The following is a 27306-nucleotide window of genomic DNA, read 5'->3' as shown; positions in this document are numbered from 1 at the left end:
TCTCATGTAGGGTGAGCTGGACTGGAGAGCTGTAGATCGTGGAACTTTCGGGTGTGCCGGTGGACATGGCAGACTGAGAGACGGTTGGAGACGGTATTGTTTCCGCCGGTGCCCTAGATGCAATATTTCCTCCTACAAAACTGGTGATTCCCTGACCCTGACTGCTTTTGGCTGGCAAAGAAACCTGCACAGATACTGCCGGTGGTGCGGAAAATGGTGGCCTTACAGTGACGGAAGGGATGTTGCGTTGCTGACTAGCTTCATTGGCCGAGGGTGCTACAACCTTGAGGGACGTTTGGTAGTTAGTCCAGGCTTGAGAATGCATGGTGGTTAAGTGTCTATGCATGCAACTAGTATTTAGACTTTTCAGATTCTGACCTCTGCTTAAGCTAGTTGAACATTTTTGACAGATGACTTTGCGCTGATCAGTTGGATGTTGTTTAAAAAAATGCCAGACTGCACTCTTCCTAGACTCTGATCCCTTTTCAGGGATTGCAGACTGAGCTTTAACCGGATGGCAACGCTGTGCTCCAACAGGTTTTGGCTTTGACACGCGTTTTGGTCCAGATACGGGCCCGGCAGATGGAACCTGTTGCGATGTTGATGCCTGCTGCGGCCCCTCCTCCACCTCCGCTTCTGAACTACTGCCGCCTGCACCCTGTTCCCCCAATGGCTGCCAATCGGGGTCAATAACTGGGTCATCTATTACCTCCTCTTCGAGCTCGTGTGCAACTTCGTCTGTGTCACTGTGTCGGTCGGTGGTATAGCGTTCGTGGCGGGGCAACATAGTCTCATCAGGGTCTGATTGTGGATCTGTACCCTGAGAGGGCAATGTGGTGGTCTGAGTCAAAGGAGCAGCATAGTACTCTGGCTGTGGCTGTGCATCAGTGCACTCCATGTCAGAATATACTTGTAATGGGCATGGCCTGTTAAATGTTTCACTTTCTAAGCCAGGGACGGTATGTGTAAAGAGCTCCATGGAGTGACCCGTTGTGTCGCCTGCTGCATCCTTCTCTCTTGTTGTATTTTTTGCTGAGGAGGACAAGGAAGCGACTTGTCCCTGACCGTGAACATCCACAAGCGACGCGCTGCTTTTACATTTACCAGTTTCGGAAGAGGAGGCAAAAGAGCTAGAGGCTGAGTCTGCAATGTAAGCCAAAACTTGCTGTTGCTGCTCCGCCTTTAAAAGCGGTTTTCCTACTCCCAGAAAAGAGAGCGTTCGAGGCCTTGTGTAGCCTGACGACGAAACTGGCTCCACAGCTCCAGACTTAGGTGGAATATTTTTATCCCCACGACCACCTGATGCTCCACTACCACTACCATCATTACCAGCTGACAATGAACGCCCACGACGACCTCTTGCACCAGACTTCCTCATTGTTTTAAAATCTTAACCAAAGTAACTTTATTTGTTGCTATCAAACAACTTACACGGTGAGCTATAACTTCAGTATGATTTCAATATCCCTTAACAGGTTGGTGAGACCACAAGGAAAATCAGGCACAATGTTACACACTCTGTTTTCTGTGGCACAAAATCACAGAGATGACACACACGCAGGACTGTCACTCAAGCACTAATGTCAATATTAATCTCCCACCTAATTTATTTATTTTTTTTTCTCAGGGAGACTTTAGAAACCAAATAATATTAAAAAAAAAAAAAAAAAAGGCTTTCTATGGCCCACAATTAGAGAGAGAGAGGTGGCACAACCAGGAGTCAAGACTGGCGCACAAGCTGAAAGGGCAATATTACTCTCCCACTGTTTTTTATGTTTTTTTTGTTTTTTTCAGGGAGACTTTAGAAACCAAATAATATTAAAAAAACCAAAAAAAAAAAAGGCTTTCTATGGCCCACTGAATGAGAGGGAGAGAGGTGGCACACCCAGGAGTCAAGACTGGCACACAAGCTGAAAGGGCAATATTACTCTCCCACTGTTTTTTTATGTATTTTTTGTTTTTTCAGGGAGACTTTAGAAACCCAATAATATTTAAAAAAAAAAATAAATAGGCTTTCTATGGCCCACTGAATGAGAGGGAGAGAGGTGGCACACCCAGGAGTCAAGACTGGCACACAAGCTGAAAGGGCAATATTACTCTCCCACTGTTTTTTTAGGTTTTTTTTTTTTTTCAGGGAGACTTTAGAAACCAAATAATATTAAAAAAAAAAAAAAAAAAAAAAAATAGGCTTGCTATAGCCCACTGAATGAGAGATAGCACACACAGCAGTGGCACACAAGCCCTGACTGAGGCCAATATTTTTCTCCCACTGATTGATGTAGTGTTTTTGTGTTGAGGTAGAATTTAGAACACAAATCACGGAAAAAATAAATAGGCTTTCTATGGCCCACTGAATGAAAGGGAGAGAGGTGGCACACCCAGGAGTCAAGACTGGCACACAAGCTGAAAGGGCAATATTACTCTCCCACTGTTTTTTTATGTATTTTTTGTTTTTTCAGGGAGACTTTAGAAACCCAATAATATTTTAAAAAAAAAAAAAGGCTTTCTATGGCCCACAATTAGAGAGAGAGAGGTGGCACAACCAGGAGTCAAGACTGGCGCACAAGCTGAAAGGGCAATATTACTCTCCCACTGTTTTTTATGTTTTTTTTTGTTTTTTTCAGGGAGACTTTAGAAACCAAATAATATTAAAAAAACCAAAAAAAAAAAAGGCTTTCTATGGCCCACTGAATGAGAGGGAGAGAGGTGGCACACCCAGGAGTCAAGACTGGCACACAAGCTGAAAGGGCAATATTACTCTCCCACTGTTTTTTTATGTATTTTTTGTTTTTTTCAGGGAGACTTTAGAAACCCAATAATATTTAAAAAAAAAAATAAATAGGCTTTCTATGGCCCACTGAATGAGAGGGAGAGAGGTGGCACACCCAGGAGTCAAGACTGGCACACAAGCTGAAAGGGCAATATTACTCTCCCACTGTTTTTTTAGGTTTTTTTTGTTTTTTCAGGGAGACTTTAGAAACCCAATAATATTTAAAAAAAAAAATAAATAGGCTTTCTATGGCCCACTGAATGAAAGGGAGAGAGGTGGCACACCCAGGAGTCAAGACTGGCACACAAGCTGAAAGGGCAATATTACTCTCCCACTGTTTTTTTATGTATTTTTTGTTTTTTTCAGGGAGACTTTAGAAACCCAATAATATTTAAAAAAAAAAATAAATAGGCTTTCTATGGCCCACTGAATGAGAGGGAGAGAGGTGGCACACCCAGGAGTCAAGACTGGCACACAAGCTGAAAGGGCAATATTACTCTCCCACTGTTTTTTTAGGTTTTTTTTTTTTTTCAGGGAGACTTTTGAAACCAAATAATATTAAAAAAAAAAAAAAAAAAAAAATATAGGCTTGCTATAGCCCACTGAATGAGAGATAGCGCACACACAGCAGTGGCACACAAGCCCTGACTGAGGCCAATATTTTTCTCCCACTGATTGATGTAGTGTTTCTGTGTTGAGGTAGATTTTAGAACACAAATCACGGAAAAAATAAATAGGCTTTCTATGGCCCACTCAGTGAGAGATGGCACACACAGGGATGGCACTGTAGCAGAAATGCCAATCTTAATCTCCCCCAAAAAAAAATCAAAAAAAAAAAAAAAACTGTCCTACAATTACTATCTCCCTGCAGTAATGTAAGCCAGGTATGGCAGGCAGCAATAGGAGTGGACTGATGCACAAATTAAATAAAAAGTGTGGACAAACAAAAAAGATAGCTGTGCAGAAAGGAAGGAACAAGAGGATATGTGCTTTGAAAAAAGCAGTTGGTTTCCACAGTGGCGTACACACAGCAATACAGCTATCACGGAGCCTTCTAGGGCAGCCCAATGAGCTACAGCGCTGAGGGGAAAAAAAAAAAAAAATAGCTTCCACTGTTCCTGCACACCGAAGGTGGTGTTGGACAGTGGAAATCGCTGCAGCACAAGCGGTTTGGTGGTTAGTGGACCCTGCCTAACGCTCTCCCTGCTTCTGATGAAGCGGCAGCAACCTGTCCCTAAGCTCAGATCAGCAGCAGTAAGATGGCGGTCGGCGGGAACGCCCCTTTATAGCCCCTGTGACGCCGCAGACAGCAAGCCAATCACTGCAATGCCCTTCTCTAAGATGGTGGGGACCAGGATCTATGTCATCACGCTGCCCACACTCTGCGTTCACCTTCATTGGCTGAGAAATGGCGCTTTTCGCGTCATTGAAACGCGACTTTGGCGCGAAAGTCGCGTACCGCATGGCCGACAAGCACAGGGGTCGGATCGGGTTTCATGAGACGCCGACTTAGCCAAAAGTCGGCGACTTTTGAAAATGATCGACCCGTTTCGCTCAACCCTAGTGTCTATTGCTTCTTCCACTCCTTCTGAGGTCCCTAAGTTTTTGTCTGACTACCAGGATGTATTTGATGAGCCCAGGTCCGGTGCCCTGCCCCCTCATAGGGATTGTGACTGTGCTATAAATTTAATTCCTGGTAGTAAATTCCCTAAGGGACGACTTTTTAATTTGTCTATACCAGAGCATGCCGCGATGCGGAGTTATATAAAGGAGTCTTTGGAGAAGGGACATATTCGCCCATCCTCTTCCCCTCTTGGTGCAGGATTCTTTTTTGTGGCCAAGAAGGACGGTTCTTTGAGACCGTGTATAGATTATCGCCTTCTGAATAAAATTACAGTCAAATTTCAGTATCCTTTGCCACTATTATCTGATTTGTTTGCTCGGATTAAGGGTGCCAGTTGGTTCACCAAGATAGATCTCCGTGGTGCGTATAATCTTGTGCGCATTAAGCAGGGAGATGAATGGAAAACAGCATTTAATACGCCCGAAGGCCATTTTGAGTACTTGGTGATGCCTTTTGGACTCTCTAATGCTCCTTCTGTGTTTCAGTCCTTCATGCATGACATTTTCCGTGAATATCTGGATAAATTTATGATTGTTTATCTGGATGACATTTTGGTCTTTTCTGATGATTGGGAGTCCCATGTGAAGCAGGTCAGGATGGTGTTTCAGGTCCTGCGTGGCAATGCTTTATTTGTGAAGGGCTCAAAATGCCTCTTCGGAGTACAGAAGGTCTCCTTTTTGGGTTTTATTTTTTCTCCTTCTGCTGTGGAGATGGACCCAGTCAAGGTCCAGGCTATTCATGACTGGACTCAGCCCACGTCTGTTAAGAGTCTTCAGAAGTTCTTGGGTTTTGCTAATTTTTACCGTAGTTTCATCGCTAATTTTTCTAGCGTGGTTAAACCTTTGACGGATTTGACCAGGAAGGACTCTGATGTGACTAGTTGGTCTCCTGCGGCCGTGGAGGCCTTTCGGGAGCTTAAGCACCGGTTTTCTTCAGCTCCAGTCTTATGTCAGCCAGATGTCTCTCTCCCCTTTCAGGTCGAGGTTGATGCTTCCGAGATTGGAGCAGGGGCTGTTTTGTCACAGAGAAGTTCTGAGGGCTCTGTGATGAAGCCGTGTGCTTTCTTTTCAAGAAAGTTTTCGCCTGCCGAGCGAAATTATGATGTTGGTAATCGGGAGTTGTTGGCTATGAAGTGGGCATTTGAGGAGTGGCGTCATTGGCTCGAGGGAGCTAGACATCGTGTGGTGGTCCTGACTGATCACAAAAATCTGATTTACCTCGAGTCGGCCAAGCGTCTTAATCCTAGACAGGCTCGTTGGTCGTTGTTTTTCTCCCGTTTCAACTTCGTGGTCTCATACCTGCCTGGTTCGAAGAACGTGAAAGCTGATGCACTTTCTAGGAGCTTTGTGCCTGACTCTCCGGGAGTTTCTGAGCCGGCTGGTATTCTTAGAGAGGGAGTGATTTTGTCTGCCATTTCTCCAGATTTGCGACGAGTGCTGCAGAAATTTCAGGCGGATAGACCTGACCGTTGTCCACCAGAGAGACTGTTTGTCCCGGATAGATGGACCAGCAGAGTTATTTCCGAGGTTCATTCTTCGGTGTTGGCGGGTCATCCTGGGATTTTTGGTACCAGAGATTTGGTGGCTAGGTCCTTCTGGTGGCCTTCCTTGTCGCGGGATGTGCATTCCTTTGTGCAGTCTTGTGGGATTTGTGCTCGGGCTAAGCCTTGCTGTTCTCGTGCCAGTGGGTTGCTTTTGCCTTTGCCTGTCCCGAAAAGGACTTGGACGCACATCTCCATGGATTTTATTTCGGATCTGCCAGTATCTCAGAGAATGTCTGTCATCTGGGTGATGTGTGATCGTTTTTCCAAGATGGTCCATTTGGTGCCCTTGCCTACGCTGCCTTCCTCCTCCGATTTGGTTCCTCTATTTTTTCAGAATGTGGTTCGCTTGCACGGCATTCCTGAAAATATTGTGTCTGATAGAGGATCCCAGTTTGTGTCCAGGTTTTGGCGAACTTTTTGTGCTAAGATGGGCATTGATTTGTCTTTTTCGTCGGCCTTCCATCCTCAGACTAATGGCCAAACCGAGCGAACTAATCAGACGTTGGAGACTTATTTGAGATGTTTTGTTTCTGCTGATCAGGATGATTGGGTGACTTTTTTGCCATTGGCCGAGTTTGCCCTTAATAATCGGGCTAGTTCTGCTACCTTGGTTTCGCCTTTTTTCTGCAATTCTGGTTTCCATCCTCGTTTTTCCTCAGGTCAGGTTGAGTCTTCTGACTGTCCTGGGGTGGATTCTGTGGTGGATAGGTTGCAGCAGATTTGGAGCCATGTGGTGGACAATCTGAAATTGTCACAGGAGAGGGCTCAGCGCTTTGCCAACCGCCGCCGCGGTGTGGGTCCCCGACTTCGTGTTGGGGATTTGGTGTGGCTGTCTTCTCGGTATGTTCCTATGAAGGTCTCGTCTCCTAAGTTTAAGCCTCGCTTCATCGGTCCTTATAAGATCTTGGAAATCCTTAACCCGGTGTCTTTTCGTTTGGATCTCCCGGCATCGTTTGCCATCCATAATGTGTTCCATAGGTCTTTGTTGCGGAGGTATGTGGTACCTGTGGTTCCTTCTGTTGAGCCTCCTGCTCCGGTGCTGGTTGAGGGAGAATTGGAGTACGTGGTGGAGAAGATTTTGGATTCTCGTATCTCTAGACGGAGACTTCAGTATCTGGTTAAGTGGAAGGGCTATGGTCAGGAGGATAATTCCTGGGTTGTAGCCTCTGATGTTCATGCGGCCGATTTGGTTCGCGCCTTCCACGCAGCTCGTCCTGATCGCCCTGGGGGTCTTGATGAGGGTTCGGTGACCCCTCCTCAAGGGGGGGGTACTGTTGTGAACTCTATTTCTGGGCTCCCTCTAGTGGTCACAAGCGGTACTGTGTAGTGTTGTCCTTCTGCAGGTTGGCTTCATCAGCTGGTTCGTTATCCTTGGTTGGTTTTCTATTTAGCCCACCTGGATACTCAGTTCCTCGCCTGCTATCAATGTATTCAGTGCTCTTCAGATTCCGTGTGTCTACCTTGCTCCCAGTCTCTCCAAGACAAGCTAAGTTTTTGTTTGATCATTTTTTGATTATCAGTGTTCATTATGTTTTCAGTCCAGCTCACTAAAATGTGATTTCTTCACTTGCTGGTTGCTCTAGGGGACTGAGTTTCTCCCCCCACACCGTTAGTTGGTGTGGGGGTTCTTGAAATCTCAGAGTAGATATTTTGTAATGGTTTTTTACTGACCGCATAGATTCCCTTTTCTATTTTCTGCTATCTAGTATTAGTGGGCCTCATTTGCTGAATCTGCTTTCACCCCTGTGTATGTGCCTCCCTCTTACCTCACCGTTATTATTTGTTGGGGGCTTCTATATCTATGGGGATTATTTCTCTGGAGGCAAGAGAGGTCTTTCTTTCTCTCTAGGGGTAGTTAATTCCTTAGGCTGGCTCGAGACGTCTAGGAATTCAGGCACGTTCACCGGCTACTTCTAGTGTGTTTGGTTAGGTTCAGATTTGCGGTCAGTCCAGCTTGCCACCTCCCTAGAGCTTGTCCTATGTTTGTTACTTAGCTGGAGTAATTTGTGATCCTCGACCACTAAGAATCATAACAGGTTCCCATGCTGTAATACAGATGACAGAGTGTGAGCCAGCAGCTGTGACCAGCAGTAAAAAGGTTACTGCCATTCACGTGTCATCTGATGAGAGTACTACTCTCATCATCGTATGCCTGGCGAACGATGATGAGAGTATTCATTATCTGGTGCCTGTGCAATAAATAAATGAAATCCAAAAATGGCGTGGGCTCCCCTCTAATTTTGCTAACCAGTGCAGGGCCATTATGCATCACTCTCTCTAAATTTTTAGAAGGTCATTATGCAGCACTCATGTAGAATTTTTGTCTTCCAAGGACTATTGCAGTCCCTCAATATAATCTTTGGTAGCCCTTGCATTTAGTGCATAGGCTTTATTAGTCTAGGAGTCCTAACAATTTCAACAGAATGTGTATGATGCTCTCCTTCATGTCTAATAAAGGGTGTATCGGAGACCATTTTCCTTCTAAATTTTGACAATTCTTGCATTGTTCACATAGGCTTTGCAAGTTTTATAGTCCCTCTTTAATAAATTAAACAGGATGTGTCTGGCCATGTCATGCACACACCATGTGCCCAGTTAAGGTAGAGAAATGTTAAAATTACATTTAACCCTGACTACTGGTGGGTGTAGTTTTATTTTCCTCCTATGTGATCTACTGTAGTGATATGTGATGGGGAAATACAGTAAAAGATGGCATGGCTATTAAGGGATGGAGGATGCCTTTTTTTTTCTATATATACTTTTGCTTTATATGCAAGTCATTATACAAGAAAGAATGTTTCCTAACATTTTTTCCTGTTGCAGCCATTTCATCTTCTATTTTGCATGTTTTATTGTCAGTCCGTAAAAATAGAGTAATACATTGTTCCCTGCAGTGACCTGGGAGTCAGAGATGTGTCCAGGCGTCTTCCCCATGCTGTTCCCATTCCATTTAAGCGCTGTTTTCATCTAGTTCAGATATTTTCCTGCCCCTCCCAGGCCTCTAGGTAGGGTCTTCTGGAAAAATGCTTGCGTTTCCCATTGACTTCCATTATATTCGTCACTCACGTTGAGCCCGTCTGAGCGTCTGACCTGCTTGAATACTGAGCACACAAATATTTTAGTGCTCGATCATCGCTAATGTTTATGTAAAAGAGTTATGAAGATACAAGGACTCATTCAGAAAGCTTATGAATTCTGATTCCTGAAACAACACACTGCTGACTGATACAAAACTCATAAAATAAAATATTCCATTCACTATGTGTAAGTATAGATAGCAGGACTTCAATAGCTCACAAAGACTTCCCTACAATGAACATAATTATATTTCTTTCTGGCAGCAGCTCTAGGTCTGTCCCTTTTAGAGTCAAGAACAGTCAACTGATCCTACAAAATGGTTATAAAACCCTTTGGGACAACCTTGTGACTTTCCTTTTGAAAACACTTCATGGAATTTATTGTGCTGTTATTTAATAAAATGTAGGGCATAGTCCAAAGAGTTTTAAAACTCTTCAGATAAAAATTAGATTGTGTAGATAGATGTCTGAATTGTGAAATGTTTCGGCTACGTAAAGCCAGGGAAGGCAGGTGTCTGCGAATACGGAATAATGCAGATAAATGGTTCCCATTTCCACAATCCTTCAACAAGTCAGAAGTAAAATATGTCATCAGACTGGAGCTATGGTGGTTTTAACAAGACAGAGTTGGATTACCGGAGAAGTACAAAAATGTGAGTTAACATTCAAAAGTATGTACAGATTCCTCTGTAAGCAGAACATCTATACAGCATGCATTTTTCTGCCAAAAGAATGATGTCCATCTGCTCCTGTTATTGAAGCGAACACATTCATCACATAACTTTTCTTCTATAAGTGAAAATTCACATTTAACACTGCTGTACCTTATATTTTGACTTACCGTACCCTAAACTCCATCATCAGGAGAAATCCGTCAGGCATGAATGTGTGATATATCAGGTGTGACATTCTATATTCTCTTCATACACAGCATTCAGTTTATTGGAATTAGATGCACGCTCCCTGGACCTACTGCCATGATCTCAGATTCCACAAATTGGAGATTTTGATGAAAGAGAAGTGCATGCATCGTAGGGTGTTATAGTGCAATGAAATAATTTTTCCTGTTCAAATACAAAATCTCAAAATGCTAAGAATTAATTGTTTGGCTGATTTAGATACTAAATATTGCATTTTTTGACAAGTTGTACATGTTTAGCAATAATGAAATAAAGATCTTTTAATCGCATTTTACCAAGCTCTCCCCATTCTTCAAACTCTCAAATCTCATTTATTTTGTCATAGAAATAATTTTGGCTACCTGGAAATACTGTCACTCAGTGGTATACAGAAATATGGAGGTTTCAAAAATGTGTCTGTTGTCTTTGGTACCCAGTTTGTATATTCATCACTACTGCCTACAGTTACCTTTTGCTAATAGAATATCATTTTGCCATCAACCATTTGATTGCTGCAAGTCCTGAACTGACTACACATCTACAATTCCTGTACCTGTCTACATTCATGGCTCCGTGCTGAATGACATTACTTGCTCCTTTTGATTATCTGCCATCTTGCATACCATGTTGTCTAGTACCACACTAATCTACGAGCCCTCCGGCAAGCTGTGCCCACTGTGCCACCACCTTTGGTAAGTGTAGCTAACCCTGATCTATGGCTTAGAGAATACACCTCACTAGCTGAGTCCTTAACACAGTCTTACAAGTCAGGAAATGTTCCCTGAGAAATGTTATCACACACAGAAAGTCCATTCTGCCAGCAATTACATAACTGTATGTAGCACTACTGTATACAATGAATGTAAACTAAATACTAGAGTATGGCGCTGCCAGTTAGGAGCCAGCAATGTCCAGATCAAGTAAGGTGCATAAAGTTTTCATTCCAGAACACCAAGTCTTAGAGGACTGTATGTTCTTTGAAAGGTCCAAGAGAACATAACTTTGTTATAATCCTTTGTCCCCAGCAGCACATTTTATTCCAGTTTTTACATTTTATACTATACTTTTTTTGTTGGACCTTGCCTACTGAGAGCTTCAGGATTTCCGCAGCCCTATCAGGGACATGCTCGCCCTCAGTTGCATGACAATTGAATTATCTGACCACATCTGATCATATACTGTGGATCAGATCAGGGTATCCTCTAACAGCTCAGCATGGAGTGATACAATGGTCTGTCCAAAGCAGACAACATTATGAAATTATGCTTGGAAGTGTATGCGCACACAACATCTTCAGGAAATTGTTAGTGGTGTTTTTTCTTGAAGCATATTTTTTTCGTCTTTACTTTTGGGCATTTATTTTTGCATAATTTTGGTGTTTTTCTTTTATCTCTACACATAAGATAGTGAGATAGTGAGTAACTTCTAAGCAGAAGACGCCTGAAGATTGGCCAGGTCACTTCTTTTAACCGCTTTATAGCAAGAAGCGATTAAAAGAAGCTCAAAAGACTGAACATATGCCTAGCACGTTGTTTTAACAATGCAATGCTTATGTTAATTCTTTTTAACATTTATTAAGCTCTTTATCAGGTGGATTACAATGTGAAAAAATGTAGCAGTCTGAAGCCTGGCACACAGAAAGTAAAACTGAAAAAAGAAAAATCTACATCTGTAAAGATGTAAAGACTAATAAAAATGATAGAAAATGAACTACTGGCCCTTTTATAAACTGTATACCTGTAATGATTAATTAAAACTGTCCAATTTTCTATACACAGGATTCTAGACCTAAAGTGCAGAATCTGCATGTACAGGCAAATACTAGGTAATTAAAATGGTTATACTGGACACTATTAGTCTATAGCAGTTTAAACTGGAACCTGGTAGTTTGAATGATGCTGACAGAGCAATGTTGATAATGAGTCTGACAATGCCACGTGATTTAAACAGCTGGAACATAGCTGTGAGAAGGAAACTCCGGGGGATCCAGCTGACTGACATGACAAATTGAAAGGTCAGCATATGAGGTCTTTCCTGACAGGTGGAAGAATGAACAAGAGTTGTTTCAGGCCTCCTCCTATCCTGTACAAAATGCATAAAGCAGCTACGGAGCAGATTCAGATCAGCAATTATATTAAAACAACCACAGTAAGTAAAAAAAGAAAACGATTACCTGACATCTCGGGTGCTTAACCACAGCAATTTTATTAAGTATGCCCTTTGGAAAGTGGACACATGGTAGCCAATGACATGGTCACAACGATCACACCAGTAGGTGTTGAGTAGGGTTATCTGGTGGCACACCTGCTCACTCATGTATGATTGAGAAGTGTAAAGATTCAGGCTAGGCTTTAGGACTCATGTAGACAAGTTTATAAATCGGATTTTTATTCTGATAGCACACGGACAACACAAGGACAGCACACTGAACCAAGTTATTCAGTAGTGATGTTCAGATTAACAACTTTTTCCTCGGTCTGACCATTAGTGAGAAGGAAATTGCAGCATACACTACTTTTCTGGGTATTTTGGATGAGACTCTCCCATTTAAGTCAAACAGTGGGCAAAAAACCCGTATCCCACTATGTATATCCACGTGGCATGTGATTTTTCCGGATCTGATTTGAAATGATGCAGAACAACTGCAAGTGTCCCAATACGTAGGGGAAAGAAAAGTTAGATGCACCTCTTCAGCCATTCCAAAGCCACTGAATGTTGAGTGTTTAATTATTTTGGTCCAGGAATGCCATGTGGGATGTATGTGACCCTTCATACAGTGAAAAGGAAGCAGTTGGTAAGAAATTTGTCAGGACCTCTACCCTGAATATGCCACCAGCAATTCAAACCATAAATCAATGACATGTAAGTCAATTAAATGAGCCTACCTACAGAAATAAATGTTAGAATGGGCCCATCTTTTTTGGTTCATTTAGCCCAAATAGATGTTGTGTTCATATCTGCATCATAAAACTTCTACTTACAAACTCAGATGATTACATTGCTAAATGTTGATGCACCTGCCATAATCAGTATACTGAGAGAAGCAGCATGCCAAAAGTGGCTCAGCACCATTCAAAAAGAAGCCACCCATGTATATGTAGCATTGAGTTTCCTTTCGCAAGTGATGGACATGCATGGGTAGGTTTCTTGCTTGCGCTGACTTCTTTGTATCTCCACTGTAGTTCATTGTTTTTTGTTTTTTTTTCCTTTTTGATAACTCTACATTTTTTCATACTGCAAATTGAGGTCATAAACATATCCTGTCAGCCTCTCCATACTATTCCTATGTACATTTGGTATGTTGCAAGAACAATGTGTTAGTTGGATAATGTGGTGTGTGCTTTTGCACACTATGATAATGTTAATAATTTCTGGACCTATCTTTGGCGGACTTTGGAAGTCACCTTTGGAAACCACAAAATATCACATTTAGCTAATGTTTCACATTTGTTTTTCTACTATACCTTTTGGTGGTTAATTTTTTGTGAATAGGCAAAACTCACAAAGGACAACACTACAACTCAAGTCATTATTTCCGACAAGTCGCAAACCCTGTGCGTCTTGAGGAAGAATTTCCCCTTGTTGTTACAGAAAAGTACAATAACTGGACCACGTACCAGACCTAATGTTTAAGACGCCATCTCGTCACAATGACTAGAACCACCAGTATCCCAGAAAGAATAGAAAGAAAGAGAATTGAGCCATTGATATTAATAGACCATGTTACAATATCTCAGTTGCAATGCAGATGAAGATGTGGAGTAAACCTTTGCATGTAGTTTGGTGCCATACCTGAGCAAGTTCCCAGAAAACTTAAGTCTGCGCCCACAGCAATTCCCATATGTATAGTTAGAAGCAGCTACCCCACCCATAAATCCACAAGATTGTTTCACAGCTTTCGAGCATTGGCATTACCTGGAACACATTGGTACAACACCATTTTTGCACCCTCAGCTCATCACATGTCATTATGATCCAAACCCACTAATGTATATTCCAAGCCATGATCAGGCACCTTCTTATCATGTCCAGCACCAGTATCCACCTTTTACTTGACCAAACTCCCCCCATCAAAGCTCATAACTAGTGTTGAGCGATACCGTCCGATACTTGAAAGTATCGGTATCGGAAAGTATCGGCCGATACCGGCAAAGTATCGGATCCAATCCGATACCGATACCCGATACCAATACAAGTCAATGGGACTCAGGTATCGGACGGTATTCCTGATGGTTCCCAGGGTCTGAAGGAGAGGAAACTCTCCTTCAGGCCATGGGAACCATATTAATGTGTAAAAGAAAGAATTAAAATAAAAAATATCGCTATACTCACCTGTCCGACGCAGCCGGGACCTCAGCGAGGGAACCGGCAGCGTTGTTTGTTTAAAATTCGCGCTTTTACTTGGTTACGTGAAGTCCCGGCTTGTGATTGGTCAGGGCGGCCATGTTGCCGGGACGCGGACCAATCACAGCAAGCCGTGACGAAATTACGTCACGGCTTGCTGTGATTGGTCCGAGTCCCGGCAACATGGCCGCCATTAACCAATCACAAGCCGTGACGTCACGGGAGGCTGGACATGCGCGTATTTTGAAAAGCGCGCGTGTCCAGCCTCCAGTGACGTCCCGGCTTATGATTGGTCACGGCGCCATGTTGCCGGGACGCGGACCAATCACAGCAAGCCGTGACGAAATTACGTCACGGCTTGCTGTGATTGGTCCGCGTCCCGGCAACATGGCCGCCATTAACCAATCACAAGCCGTGACGTCACGGGAGGCTAGACACGCGCGCTTTTCAAAATACGCGCATGTCCAGCCTCCCGTGACGTCCCGGCTTGTGATTGGTTAATGGCGGCCATGTTGCCGGGACGTCACTGGAGGCTGGACACGCGCGCTTTTCAAAATACGCGCATGTCCAGCCTCCCGTGACGTCCCGGCTTGTGATTGGTTAATGGCGGCCATGTTGCCGGGACGTCACTGGAGGCTGGACACGCGCGCTTTTCAAAATACGCGCATGTCCAGCCTCCCGTGACGTCCCGGCTTGTGATTGGTTAATGGCGGCCATGTTGCCGGGACGTCACTGGAGGCTGGACACGCGCGCTTTTCAAAATACGCGCATGTCCAGCCTCCCGTGACGTCACGGCTTGTGATTGGTTAATGGCGGCCATGTTGCCGGGACGCGGACCAATCACAGCAAGCCGTGACGTAATTTCGTCACGGCTTGCTGTGATTGGTCCGCGTCCCGGCAACATGGCCGCCCTGACCAATCACAAGCCGGGACTTCACGTAACCAAGTAAAAGCGCGAAATTTAAACAAACAACGCTGCCGGTTCCCTCGCTGAGGTCCCGGCTGCGTCGGACAGGTGAGTATAGCGATATTTTTTATTTTAATTCTCTTTTTTACACATTATTACATTAATGTTGTTGCGATACCCGATACCCGATATCACAAAAATATCGGATCTCGGTATCGGAAATTCCGATACAGCAAGTATCGGCCGATACCCGATACTTGCAGTATCGGAATGCTCAACACTACTCATAACCCATGTCTATGCAATCTCCATATGGTGGGCCTTCTGCTTTACAAACACATTAGCCCCCTGACAGATCCAGCTCACCCAGACCCAGAAGACCAAACCATTCTCCCCTCTTCCTACTTAGATATTATAACCACTAGTTGTCTGGGTGTTTGCTCCAGTTGTTGTTTTATAGTTATTTGATACAGTAAAGGATTATGTTGAATTTATGTTGAGAATGGCGTTTTCATTATTGGTCAAACAGCAAAAATACAAGATGGACCTTTTCTTATGTTAACCACATTTTTAGCTAAAGTGGGGTGCCTTGTTCTGAGATCTGAATAAAAACATAACAAACAGATGGTTACAGTGTATTTGTTATTATATTATAACCCAATTCTTGCTCAACTGTGCCATCCAAAAAATGCTTAAGCCCAAAGCCACATTCTGCAAATCTATTGCATATGTAAACCTACAGTTATAAATTTGCCTCCAGCTGCTCAGGCCTTTATGGAAAAAGGCTGCAGAACATTATTGAACATGCCAAAGCCCTCATCAGTCACTATAACTAATGGGGCAGGTATTCTATAGTATCTGGGCAGAACCCACAGTTCCAGAATGGCCAAGTGGCTTTTAAGAAATCATTGATTCATTATGGAAGCTGTGAAGATTTGTGAATCAGTAGAGCTCCCAAATGACCTGATATCAACAATTATAAAGTGGTACTTGCTATCTACTATGAAAAAAAATGTTTATAAATGTATTATCGGGATCCAGAGTGTAGGGCATCTTAAAGCGGATGTGCTTCCCATCCAAAGCAACCAGGCAGTTTGGAAATTGTGACCAGACATATAATCTCTCCACTAACTGCAACCACTGCTGTTCTGTTATCTCTGGCATTTTGATGTTCTTCAGCCAGGCCCAGATTTGCTATCATGTAGAATGGACAAGAAATTATATTGTGCTTTTTTCCACCAAAAACTGGAAATACAGGGCTGCAAATGACATCCCCGTTCTCAGAAATCTACAAGGAAGATGTTTAGATGCATGAGAACATTGCGATTGAACTTCTTTTTCGGCATTACCACTGTTCACATACACGGTTTGCATAACGTCTGTACAATCCTTGTAAAGAATGATTTGGAAAACAAAAGGCATATGTAAGGGATTGTACATGGTCACAATTCACAAAGCAGGATGATGTAAGGGTGATTTCACCAATGGATGACATCGACCTACCTCTAAGAATGGACCTAAAGCAGATTGGTCTTACACTGTTTATTCACATGAGTTCAAAATGTGTGGAGCATACTATTCACATTTGCAACAATCACAGGTGACTTTTTGCTCAGAACATTCCCAAAGTACCAATAATAATCAGTACTTACTACGGACAAAGAGCAAATTACAAAATTAATGGAAAAAATAGGACTGACTAACAATTCACTGGTCAAAACCAAACAGCTTCTAGTCCAAACACATGTAAACATCACAAAGACACAGTCTACAAAAAGGGGAATGAAGAAACACTATTTAAACATTTTTTTACCTTAGAGCAAAAGCAATACAAATTCTCAGTAGTACTCAAAATTTTTAGAAACACCTGTCTTGATATTCTGAAGTGCTCTTCTGAGACTGCTGACCAAACAGGAATGTCCAATATTGAGAAAAAAGTGGATAGGCACATTCAAAGATAAAAAAAAACTTCAAGCTTTAATATAAATCCATATCTTTAAAAGTCCATATGTGAATAGTGGTACAGAAAGCGGTCTGGCGCGTTTCTGGTGCTTACTGCGCCCTTAGATATAGAGCATGATTACTGGAGTGTTACAACCACATAGAAAACTAAAAGCAACCCACATTTACCATATGTCCACTAATTAATTAGATCACGTGCAAGAGTCGTAGAGTTGCTACCCACAGTTTGAAAATAAGGGGTTGTGAAAATAGGCAAAGGGAAACTGCTGCAAAAGCGGTAGATATTAAAAATATATATATATATATTTTATAAATAACAATTATCATCAAAATACCAAACATGATCGTCACACAAATGTGAAAACAAAAAGCAACAAAAAAAACAAAGCAAAAAAAAAAGGAAGATAAACAATTTATTTTTTCTACTAATAATCACTACTCCTGTTCATTAGTCTGGTATGGCCGCTATATGGATGATATTCTCATTATGAGGTCCGGTAGCATAGCAACCATACCAGATTTTATAAACTACATCAACTTCAATAATTTGCATCTCAGATTCACCTTCTCTGACCCAAGCATTAATGTTGAATTTTTAGACATCTCTCTATGTGAGAGTAGTACATTAAAAAATATCATAACTTATTCATAAGTTCTACATATTACAAACCTATCAGTGGGAATAGCACATTACGAGCCTACAGTTGCCATCCATTTCACACTACTGCTTCCATACTTCGCAGGGAATTTATTAGAGCAAGAAGGTTATATTCTGGTAAAGGCAATTTTTTTTTAAGACTCTGACAACATAAAATCTATACTCAAATATAGAGGATATTCAGATGAAATTATTAATGCATCATTTAAAAAAGTTTCAGGGATCAAAAGAAAAGAACTGTTAATTAATAAAAATAGAAGAAAAATTAATAATTGAAAAAAATTGTTTCAGGGTAATAGTCAGACCATAACTTTTAGTACTTCAAATAGCCCACAATGCAATCAAATAAAAAACATTATCATGAAATACATTCTGGTATTACATCAAGATGAAATTATTCACAAAATTCTCAACAAAGGATATAGGTACGCAGCTAAGAGAGGGAAATCATTGGGAAATGTGCTATCTCGAAGTATGCATAAAAAGTGCACTGATAACGGAACATGGCTGTATACTAAAGGATTTCACAATTTTTTTGGGAATAAGTGCAATGTTTGCTGTTTTGCCCAATAAGCCCTTAAGATAAATGATTGTTTTATAGTATTTTGTCCTTTATTAATTGTGAAACCATCTATGTTATTTATGGTATAGATTGTATTATTTGTGAAAAAAGATATACAGTCATATGAAAAAGTTTGGGCACCCCTATTAATCTTAAGCTTAATGTTTATAAAAATGTTTTTTTTTTCAACAGCTATTTCAGTTTCATATATCTAATAACTGTTGGACACAGTAATGTTTCTGCCTTGAAATGAGGTTTATTGTACTAACAGAAAATGTGCAATCTGCATTCAAACAAAATTTGACAGGTGCATAAGTATGGGCACCCTTATCATTTTCTTGTTTTAAATATTCCTACCTACAAAACTGACTTACTAAAGCACTTTTGTTGGTTTTGTAACCTCATTGAGCTTTGAACTTCATAGCTAGGTGTAGGCAACCATGAGAAAAGCTACTTAAAGTGGCCACTTGCAAGTTGTTCTCCTGTTTGAATCTCCTCTGAAGAGTGGCATCATGGGCTCCTCAAAACAACTGTCAAATGATCTGAAAACAAAGATTATTCAACATAGTTGTTCAGGGAAAGGATACAAAAAGCTGTCTCAGAGATTTAACCTGTCAATTTCCACTGTGAGGAACATAGTAAGGAAATGGAAGAACACAGGTACAGTTCTTGTTAAGGCCAGAAGTTGCAGGCTAAGAAAAACATCAGAAAGGCAGAGAAGAAGAATGGTGAGATCAGTCAAGGACAATCCTCAGACCACCTCAAGAGAGCTGCAGCATCAACTTGCTGCAGATGGTGTCACTGTGCATCGGTCAACTATACAACGCACTTTGCACAAGGAGAAGCTGTATGGGAGAGTGATGCGAAAGAAGCCGTTTCTGCAAGCACGCCACAAACAGAGTCGGCTGAGGTATGCAAAAGCACATTTGGAGAAGCCAATTTCTTTTTGGAAGAAGGTCCTGTGGACTCATGAAACCAAGATTGAGTTGTTTGGTAATACAAAAAGGCGTTATGCATGGCGGCAAAAAAACACAGTGCGTTGTATAGTTGACCGATGCACAGTGACACCATCTGCAGCAAGTTGATGCTGCAGCTCTCTGGAGATGGTCTGAGGATTGTCCTTGACTGATCTCACCATTCTTCTTCTCTGCCTTTCTGATGTTTTTCTTGGCCTGCCACTTCTGGCCTTAACAAGAACTGTACCTGTGTTCTTCCATTTCCTTACTATGTTCCTCACAGTGGAAATTGACAGGTTAAATCTCTGAGACAGCTTTTTGTATCCTTTCCCTGAACAACTATGTTGAATAATGTTTGTTTTCAGATCATTTGACAGTTGTTTTGAGGAGCCCATGATGCCACTCTTCAGAGGAGATTCAAACAGGAGAACAACTTGCAAGTGGCCACTTTAAGTAGCTTTTCTCATGATTGCATACACCTAGCTATGAAGTTCAAAGCTCAATGAGGTTACAAAACCAAAAAACGTGCTTTAGTAAGTCAGTAAAAAGTAGGTAGGAGTATTTAAAATAAGAAAATGATAAGGGTGCCCATACTTATGCACCTGTCAAATTTTGTTTGAATGCAGATTGCATATTTTCTGTTAGTACAAAAAACCTCATTTCAAGGCAGAAACATTACTGTGTCCAACAGTTATTAGATATATGAAACTGAAATAGCTGTTGCAAAATAAACCATTTTTATAAAACATTAAGCTTAAGAATAATAGGGGTGCCCAAACTTTTTCATATGACTGTATAGGATGCACAAACCTGAAACATGAAAAAGAGAATTGCGAAACACATTTATAAAATTAATAATAAGAATATTACATATTCAAGGGCAGTTTTTTGGAGAAACATGATGGAAATTTAGAGTATTTCAGGTTTTTCGGTTTAGAAAAATGAACAAAACCAAATTGAGGAGCCAATTGGCAGCAATAGCATTATATGCAAGAAGATTTTTGGATCATTTCCCTAGATACAACGCAACCAAAATGAATGAACTAAAGAAATTACACAATGTTTATATATTGACTAGATGGTGGCCCGATTCTAACGCATCGGGTATTCTAGAATATGTATGTACATCGTGCTTAGCACAGCCACATAGTATATAGCACAGCCACGTAGTGTATAACACAGCCATGTAGTATATAACACAGCCACGTATTATATAACACAGCCACGTAGTATACAGCACAGGCACGTATTATATAACACAGCCACATAGTATATAACACAGCCACGTAGTATATAACACAGCCACGTATTATATAACACAGCCACGTAGTATATAGCACAGCCACATAGTATATAGCAGCCACATAGTATATAGCAGCCACATAGTATGTAGCATATCCCACGTAACACAGACAGCCACGTAGTATATAGCACAGCCACATAGTATATAACAGCCCACGTAATATATAGCACAGCCCACATAATATATAGCAAAGCCCATGCAGTATATAACACATGCCACATAGTATATAACACAGCCCACACAGTATATAACACTGCCCATGCAGTATATAACACATCCCACATAGTATATTCACAGCCCACGTAACAGACAGCCACATAGTATATAGCACAGCCATGTAGTATATAGCAGCTATGTAGCATATAGCAGCCATGTAGTATATAAAAAAGCCCACATAATATATATCACAGCCCACATAACAGCCAACACAGTATATAACACAGGGCACGTAGTATATAACACAGCTCATGCAGTATATAACACAGCCCACATAGTATATAACACAGCCTACATAGTATATAACACAGCCCACATAGTATATAGCAGCCAGGCAGTATATAACACAGCCCACATAATATATAGCACAGTCCACATAATATATAGCACAGCCCACATAATATATAGCACAGCCCATGTAGTATATAACATAGCCCATGTAGTATATAACACAGGCCACGTATTATATAACACTGCCCACCTAGTATATAGCAGCCAGGCAGTATATAACACAGCCCACATAATATATAGCACAGCCCACTTAATATATAACACAGCCCACATAGTATATAACACAGCCCACATAGTATATAACACAGCTCACGCAGTACAGCCCACGTAATATATAGCACAGCCCATGTAGTATATAACACTGCCCATGTAGTATATAACACAGCCCAAGCAGTAAATAACATAGCCCACATAGTATATAAAACACAGCCCACATAATATATAGCACAGCCCATGCAGTATATGACACAGCCCACGCAGTATATAACACAGGCCGCGTAGCATATAACACAGCCCACGTAGTATATAGCAGTGTGGGCACCATATCCCTGTTAAAAAAAAATAAAATAAAAAATAGTTATATACCTACCCTCCGGCATCCAGCTGTGCCGATGTGAGCAAAGTAAATGTGGTCTTGGAAATGCTATTTGCCCAAGGCTTTTATTTTTGGAGTGAACTTCAGGATGGTAGTGGGGCAGTTCGCTCCCTCCAGGCCAGGTCTTACAAGTGGCCCCTGGCCACAGATCTCTTTTAAATAACCCTGCAGTACAGGGTTGGGTGTGTCAGTGTTTGTTTACAACCGGCAGAGCAGGTGGCTCTGCAAAAACTGGCTTGTGTGAGGTAGCACAGAGCCAAGAGAAGCGAAGACCTGGCACCCCTCAGCGTAAGATGGTGGTGTAGTCGCTCACGGCAACGGGTCTTAGATATGGTCTGATGGATACCGTGTGCTTTTCACTGTGTAAGTTTTGGACAGTTACTATGTTTGCTTTGAATTCTTCTGGGTCACTGCTCCATTACTGCTCAGTGTCAATACCACTGTACTACAATATATACAGTATAACATAGGCCACATAGTATATAACACTGCTCAAGTAGTATATAGCAGCCACACAGTATATAACACAGGCCACATAGTATATAACACAGCCCACGCAGTATATGACACTGGCCACGTAGTATATAGCAGCCATGCAGTTAAAAAATAGTTATATACTCACCCGCTGTTGTCCAGCGAAGCTGTCCTTATGCGCGTGCAGCTGCCGCCAGCTGCCGTTCCCAAAGATGCATTGCGAAATTACCTAGATGACTTAGTGGTCTCGCGAGAAGCTGGCGGCAGCCGAATGCGCATCAGTGGACGAAGGAAGATGAGAATAGCAGGTTTTTTTAAAAATTATTTTTAACATTAGATCTTTTTACTATTGATGCTGCATAAGCAGGATCAATAGTAAAAGGTTGGTCACACAGGGTTAATAGCAGCGTTAACGAAGTGCGTTACCTGCGGCATAAAGCGGTCCATTAACGCTGCCATTAACCCTGTGTCAGCGCTGATTGGAGGGGAGTATGGAGTGGGCGCCGGGTGCTGTGAATTTGGATTCTGGGCTCCCCCGGTGGCCGCTTGTGGAATTGGACTTGTCATCCTCTTTCCTGTTTCACCTGTTTCCATCAGTAGTGGGTGTCGCTATTTAAGCTCATTTCTCTGGTGGTTTCTTGCCGGTCAACAATGTTATCTGATGCCTCTCAGTGCTTGTTCCTGCTTCTGACAACTACTAGATAAGTTGGACTTTTGTCCATGTTTCGTTTTGCCTATTTGTTCCAGTTCACAGCTGAAGTTTTGTTACTGTGTCTGGAAAGCTCTCGTTGATCAGGGATTGCTACTCTGGTGTTATGAGTTAATGCCAGAGTTTAAGGTAATCTCTGGATGGTGTTTTGTTAGTGTTTTTCTGCTGACCATGAAAGTATACTATCTGTCTTCTGCTATCTAGTAAGCGGACCTCAAATTTGCTAAAGACTATTTTCCTGCTGCGTTTGTTGTTTCATCTGAACTCACCGTCATTATATGTGGGGGGCTACTGTCTGCTTTGGAATATTTCTCTAGAGGTGAGCCAGGTCTTATATTTCCCTCTGCTAGCTATTTAGGTCTTAGGCCAGAGCTGGGCATCTAGCAATAAATAGGAAATGCTACCTGGCTATTTCTAGTTGCGCGGCAGGCTTAGTTCATGGTCAGTATAGTTCCATCTTCCGAGAGCTTGTCCCTCTATAGGCTTGCTATGATCTCTGCCTGCAGAGATCATGACAGTTTGACCGGCCAATAAAGTGTTAAAGACCCAGGTTGAGAAAGGAGAGTTATAAGAAGTCTGCTGGAATTTTTTTTTTTTTTTTTTTTTTCCTCCAGTTTGCCTTGCTGCAGTCTTTTTTCTCTCTCTCCTCCTAATCTCTGTATGGCTCTGTGTGCACCTGACAATAATGGATCTTCAGAGTGTAACTGCGGGTTTGAATAATCTCATCACGAAAGTACAAAATTTACAAGATTTTGTGGTACATGCTCCAGTATCTGAGCCGAGAATTCCTTTGCCGGAGTTCTTCACAGGGAATAGAGCTAGCTTCCAGAATTTCCGAAATAATTGTAAGCTTTATTTGTCCCTGAAGTCTCGTTCAGCTGGAGACCCTGCTCAGCAGGTTAGGATTGTGATTTCCTTGCTCAGGGGTGACCCTCAAGATTGGGCCTTCTCATTGCCAGCAGGGGATCCTGCGTTGCGCGATGTGGATGCGTTTTTTCTGGCCTTGGGCTTGCTTTATGAGGAACCTCATTTGGAACTTCAGGCAGAAAAAACTTTGATGGCACTATCTCAGGGGCAAGACGAAGCTGAGGTTTACTGCCAAAAATTCCGTAAATGGTCTGTGCTTACTCAGTGGAATGAGTGCGCCTTGGCGGCAACTTTCAGAGAAGGTCTCTCTGATGCCGTTAAGGATGTTATGGTGGGGTTCCCTGTGCCTGCAGGTCTGAATGAGTCCATGACAATGGCTATTCAGATTGATAGGCGTCTGCGGGAGCGCAAACCGGTGCACCATCTGGCGGTGTCTATGGAAAAGACGCCAGAAAGTATGCAGTGTGATAGAATTCTGTCCAGGAGCGAGCGACAGAATTTTAGACGGAAGAATGGATTGTGCTTCTATTGTGGGGATTCTACTCATGTTATATCAGCATGCTCTAGGCGTACAAAGAAGCTTGATAAGTCTGTTTCCATTGGCACCATTCAGTCTAAGTTTATTTTGTCTGTAACCCTGATTTGCTCTTTGTCATCCATTACCACGGACGCCTATGTTGACTCTGGCGCCGCTCTGAGTCTTATGGATTGGTCCTTTGCCAATCGTTGTGGTTTTGATTTAGAGCCTTTGGAGACTCTTATTCCTCTGAAGGGGATTGACTCCACCCCATTGGCTAATAATAAACCACAATACTGGACACAAGTAACCATGCGTATCAATCCGGATCACCAGGAGATTATTCGTTTCCTGGTGCTGTATAATTTACATGACGATTTGGTACTGGGATTGCCATGGTTGCAGTCTCACAATCCAGTCTTGGACTGGAGAGCAATGTCTGTGTTGAGCTGGGGATGTAAGGGTATTCATGGGGACTTACCTTTGGTTTCTATTTCGTCGTCCATTCCCTCTGAAGTCCCTGAGTTCCTCTCTGATTATCAAGACGTCTTTGACGAACCCAAGCTTGGGTCGTTACCTCCGCACCGTGAGTGCGATTGTGCCATAGATTTGATACCGGGTTGCAAATATCCAAAGGGTCGTTTGTTTAATCTGTCTGTGCCGGAACATGCTGCTATGCGGGAATATATAAAGGAGTCTTTGGAAAAGGGACATATTCGTCCATCTTCTTCTCCCTTGGGAGCTGGGTTTTTCTTTGTCTCAAAAAAGGACGGCTCTTTGAGACCATGTATTGATTATCGGCTTCTGAATAAGATCACTGTTAAGTACCAATACCCATTGCCATTGCTTACTGATTTGTTTGCTCGTATAGAGGGTGCTAAGTGGTTCTCTAAGATTGATCTTCGTGGGGCGTATAATTTGGTGCGGATCAGGCAGGGGGATGAGTGGAAGACCGCATTTAATACGCCCGAGGGCCACTTTGAGTATTTGGTCATGCCTTTTGGTCTTTCTAATGCCCCTTCAGTTTTCCAGTCTTTTATGCATGATATTTTCCGCGATTTTCTGGATAAATTTATGATAATATATCTGGATGATATTCTGATTTTTTCTGATGACTGGGACTCTCATGTCCAGCAGGTCAGGAGAGTTTTTCAGGTTCTGCGGTCTAATTCTTTATGTGTGAAGGGGTCTAAGTGCGTTTTTGGGGTCCAGAAAATTTCCTTTTTGGGGTATATTTTTTCTCCCTCTTCCATTGAGATGGATCCCGTCAAGGTGCAAGCTATTTGTGACTGGACTCAGCCCTCCTCTCTTAAGGGTCTTCAGAGATTTTTGGGCTTTGCCAACTTTTACCGCCGATTTATTGCTGGTTTTTCGGATGTCGTTAAACCACTGACTGATTTGACCAGACATGGCGCTGATGTTGCTAATTGGTCCCCTCATGCTGTAGAGGCCTTTCAGGAGCTTAAGCACCGTTTTGCCTCTGCCCCTGTGTTACGTCAGCCTGATGTGAATCTGCCTTTTCAGGTTGAGGTTGACGCTTCGGAGATCGGAGCTGGGGCAGTGTTGTCGCAGAAAGGTTCCGACTGCTCCGTCATTAAGCCTTGTGCCTTCTTTTCTCGCAAATTTTCGCCCGCAGAGCGGAATTATGATGTTGGGAATAGGGAGCTTTTGGCCATGAAGTGGGCGTTTGAGGAGTGGCGCCATTGGCTAGAGGGGGCTAAGCATCAGGTGGTGGTATTGACTGACCACAAAAATTTGATTTATCTTGAGACTGCCAGGCGCCTGAATCCTAGACAGGCGCGCTGGTCTTTATTTTTTTCTCGCTTTAATTTTGTGGTGTCATACCTACCGGGTTCTAAGAATGTTAAGGCAGATGCCCTTTCTAGGAGTTTTGACCCGGACTCTCCTGGTAATGCTGAACCCACAGGTATCCTTAGGGAGGGAGTAATTTTGTCGGCCGTTTCTCCTGATCTGCGGCGGTCCTTGCAAGAGTTTCAGGCGGATAGACCGGATCGTTGTCCGCCTGATAGACTGTTTGTTCCGGATGATTGGACCAGTAGAGTCATCTCTGAGGTACATTCTTCTGCATTGGCAGGTCATCCCGGAATTTTCGGTACCAGGGATTTGGTGGCAAGATCCTTCTGGTGGCCTTCCCTGTCACGAGATGTGCGAGTCTTTGTGCAGTCATGTGACATTTGTGCTCGGGCCAAGTCTTGTAGTTCTCGGGCTAGCGGACTGCTGTTGCCCTTGCCTATTCCTAAGAGGCCTTGGACACACATCTCGATGGATTTTATTTCAGATCTGCCTGTTTCCCAGAAGATGTCTGTCATCTGGGTGGTCTGTGACCGTTTCTCTAAAATGGTCCATTTGGTTCCTCTGCCCAAGTTGCCTTCTTCTTCTGAGTTGGTTCCTCTGTTTTTTCAGAATGTTGTCCGATTGCACGGTATTCCTGAGAATATTGTTTCTGACAGAGGTACCCAATTTGTGTCTAGATTTTGGCGGGCATTCTGTGCTAGGATGGGCATAGATTTGTCTTTTTCATCTGCTTTTCACCCTCAGACTAATGGCCAGACCGAGCGGACTAATCAGACCCTGGAGACATATCTGAGGTGTTTTGTCTCTGCTGACCAGGATGATTGGGTTGCTTTTTTGCCATTGGCAGAGTTCGCCCTCAATAATCGGGCCAGCTCTTCCACCTTGGTGTCCCCGTTTTTCTGTAATTCGGGGTTTCACCCTCGATTTTCCTCCGGTCAGGTGGAATCCTCGGATTGTCCTGGAGTGGATGCGGTGGTGGAGAGATTGCATCACATCTGGGGGCAGGTTATGGACAATTTGAAGTTGTCCCAGGAGAAGACTCAGCGTTTTGCCAACCGTCATCGTCGTGTTGGTTCTCGGCTTTGTGTTGGAGATTTGGTGTGGTTGTCTTCTCGTTTTGTCCCTATGAGGGTCTCTTCTCCTAAGTTTAAACCTCGGTTCATCGGCCCTTATAGAATATTGGAGATTCTTAATCCTGTTTCTTTCCGTTTGGACCT

General features: G+C 42.6%; 1 long non-coding RNA gene across 1 annotated transcript in view; it reads left to right on the top strand.

Moving 5' to 3' along the window:
- Window positions 1-9521: 9521 nt before the first annotated feature.
- LOC143781162 (uncharacterized) overlaps window positions 9522-27306 on the top strand; it is a 52281-nt gene continuing 34496 nt past the window's right edge. The window contains exon 1 of the long non-coding RNA XR_013216596.1: window positions 9522-9667. This is a non-coding gene — a long non-coding RNA (uncharacterized LOC143781162). The remainder of the gene's footprint in view (window positions 9668-27306) is intronic.

This window comes from Ranitomeya variabilis, chromosome 6, assembly GCF_051348905.1.
Source record: "Ranitomeya variabilis isolate aRanVar5 chromosome 6, aRanVar5.hap1, whole genome shotgun sequence".
In the NCBI taxonomy this organism is placed as follows: domain Eukaryota; kingdom Metazoa; phylum Chordata; class Amphibia; order Anura; family Dendrobatidae; genus Ranitomeya; species Ranitomeya variabilis.
This window is presented reverse-complemented; position numbering and strand designations above follow the sequence as displayed.